The sequence below is a fragment of the Lepus europaeus genome, chromosome Y (assembly GCF_033115175.1).
Source record: "Lepus europaeus isolate LE1 chromosome Y, mLepTim1.pri, whole genome shotgun sequence".
Taxonomy (NCBI): domain Eukaryota; kingdom Metazoa; phylum Chordata; class Mammalia; order Lagomorpha; family Leporidae; genus Lepus; species Lepus europaeus.
The window spans coordinates 1,602,144-1,605,346 of NC_084851.1; positions in this window are offsets into that span (position 1 = coordinate 1,602,144).

Sequence of the window (3,203 nt, forward strand, 5' to 3'; positions counted from 1 at the left end):
TCAGTTTCACAGAAGAGGAAATGAGGCGTTGGTTTCTCCTCAAGTATAATTTTAGGAGTCTGAAACAAATCATGAATCCCTGGCCACAGATTATTAATTTAAATTTAGAAATAACTGCTTTTCCGTTCTGGGAAACGTCGATCTCTTTTGCTTTACTTGTCATTTGCCTTTGTTGTCTTTTTTTTAAAAAATTGAATTTCTGAGTTCCCTACTACTCACTGTGATGTACGATTTGTGACCAAAACCACTGTGTATTTGTGTCTTACCATCTTATCGTTAGTCACTGAACATATATGTATATCTAAGTCTTAACAATTGTAGTAACTCCAGCCATGAGGCAGAGCCGCTACCCTCGTTCTCACCTTTCCGTTAGTTAAGCGTCGATGACGTCATGCATAATTCATAAGGAGGCGTGGTCCTCCTACATCCTGGTCACCGAATCCAACAAACATATTGCTCAGCTTCCGGATTGGCGGTCGCCATCTTTCTTCAGCGCCTAGTGAAGGGGGACAACAATTTCAACGGCTTAGGGAGTGGAAGGCGAGAGCCTCACGTCTAGGTGGTCAAGCCGGCAGGGAGCAGTAGGAAGACGGTGGCAGCGTGTGATTGACCTTGGCTCGTGGAGGTGTCCACCACAGCGGAAGAATCAGAAAACGGCATTTGGTAACCTACGGCCTTTCTTGCTTTATCACTGCTACTAGACGTGCTGGGGACATTGAAAGGGCCTGCGTAGTCGCTGAGCCGGGCTGTTGTGGCGCAAACGCTTTTTTGAGGGCAGGTTGGAAAGTGAGAATTGGGAGGGAGTGGAGGACAGCGTGCAGAGGGGGCTTACGAGCAGAAATGAGAAACAGTGGGAGTAGAGGAATTAGAAGATCAGAGGGAAGCCAGGAGGGAAATGACGAGTAGAAGAACAGGCAGCAGGGAATGGGGGAGGAGAGGCAGGGATGCTTGGGAGGTGTGCCCACAGAGGTGGGGGAGAGGAAGTTTGGAAAGGAGGAACATCCTGGAAATGCAGACTGGGGGAGCGGAAAAGGAAAGCAGGTTTTGGAGAGGGGGCGCCCAAACACAACTGATTCTGGGATTTAGCTGACACACATTTAATCAAGCCACATACCAGGGCTCATGTTTTAGTGTATCAGGCTTTACTGCTCTGAGCCTGGAACCATGTTCTGCTGGTCCTAGCATCTAATATCTGAATGTTTCCTGTAGCATTTCACTTTTGAATCTTCGTGGTCATTACTTCCTCTGAAGGGTCTTTAAAATCCTTAGGCGCCCTGACCCTCCAGTATTTGTCCCCACAGCTTCCAACAGAGACCAGATTCTAAGGAAGATTAGTTTGCTTTTTAGCTTCCCCCCAATGTAGAGCTTTATATGATATTTTTCTTCAGATATCTCCTCCCTTGCTGTTTGACCCCAAAATTAACTTAGGAGCTAAGGCAGGACCAGACTCTGTGGCAGACCATATTTACTTTGCCTCTGAGATCTCATTTTTGGTTGTACATTCTATGTAGCCCAGAAATTCTACTTGGATAATTTAAATTAGCGTTTAGAAAGTTGTCAAATCCAAAATCTGCCTTTGGAGACTTCCATGAACTGACCGTTAGGAAGACCCCTACACCCAATATCGGCCCCACCTCCACAATGCAAATTACATCATCTTCCAATGGAAACTTTCCTTCACTAGCCATTTAGAGGCACACTTCCAGGATAGACTTTTATGGAATACTATTTTCCACAGGGTGTCAGAATTCTTCTCAGAAAACTCTCAGTGTCTCCGCTAAGATGTCCCCCGAAGACCATACTTCGAAGAAATACATGTTTGGACTCATAATTATCAGAAGTCTATACCATTCCCACTAGTATTTTTCCCCCACTGACCCTATCAAATTTGTTATTAATTGTGAGACCCACCCCTTCATCTCCCCTGCTGGATGTCCACCTGTATTCTCTTAAAAGGGTGTAGAAGCTGGTACCTGCAAAGCTGGCATCCCCTGTGCATGCTTGTGCTTGTGCAGGTTGCTGCACTTCAAATCCAGCTCCCTGTTAATGGCCTTGGAGAAGCAGGAGATGGTAGCCCGAGTGTTTGGGCCCCAGCTACAATATGGGAGAAATGGATAAAGCTTCTGGCTTCGTGCTAGCCCCGTTCCCTTTGGAGCATGAGGAGAGTGAGCCAGCAGATGGAGAATGTGTCTCTTTCTCTCCCTGTCTCCCCTGCTTAATACTATGATTTTCAAATGAATACATAAAATAAATAAATAAATCGCTTTAAAAATCAGAGTTTAAAATTATGTTTCTGGTCAGCATGTGAGACAATTATTAGTTGCCACTTGGGATACCCAAACTCCTTAGTAGAGTGCCTGTTTGAAATCCTAGGTCATTGTGATTGCAATTCAGCCTCCTGGCTTTGGCATGGCACATCTCTGGCTGTTTTGGGGATTTGGGAAGGGAATCACTGGATGGGAGATATCTCACATTTTTGAGACTCATTTTCTATGTTTTTCTTTTACTGACATTCAAATAAAATTTGTAAAAACAATTTAAAAAGATCAAAATGGGGTTCAGTATTACTGAGTGGTGGTACTGAGCCTCACTTTTTTTTAAAGATTTTTATTTATTTATTTGGCAGGTAGAGTTACAGAGAGAGAGAGAGAGAGAAAGGTCTTCCTTCCGTTGGTTCACTCCCCAAATGGCCGCATCAGCCGGCGCTGTGCAGCTCCGAAGCCGGGAGCTAGGTGCTTCTCCTGGTCTCCCATGCGGGCGCAGGGGCCCAAACACTTGGGCCATCCTCCACTGCCCTCCGGGGCCACAGCAGAGAGCTGGCCTGGAAGAAGAGCAACTGGGACCAGAACCTGGCCCGCCCACATGAGACGCTGGTGCCGCAGGCGGAGGATTAACCTAGTGCGCCACTGTGCAAGCCCCTGAGCCTCACTTTTCATCTAGCAAGTTTGTACCTAATATTTTGGGCCCTACACTGTTTAAACTCAGCCTCAGTTTTCCTTCAGGATAACCTTAGTAACATGTCCTGTGTTTCTTTAAAGATGGTATATTAATACTAAAGCTCTGTTCTTTCCCAGAATTGCTTCTGACAAAAAAATCCCATCCTTAAGTACCTTATGTTTTGTGCTGGCTTTCCAGTAGATGTCAGGCTCACTCTCATCTAAGAAACGTCGTGTTTCTGGGCCTGATTCAACACTAGAGTCTCA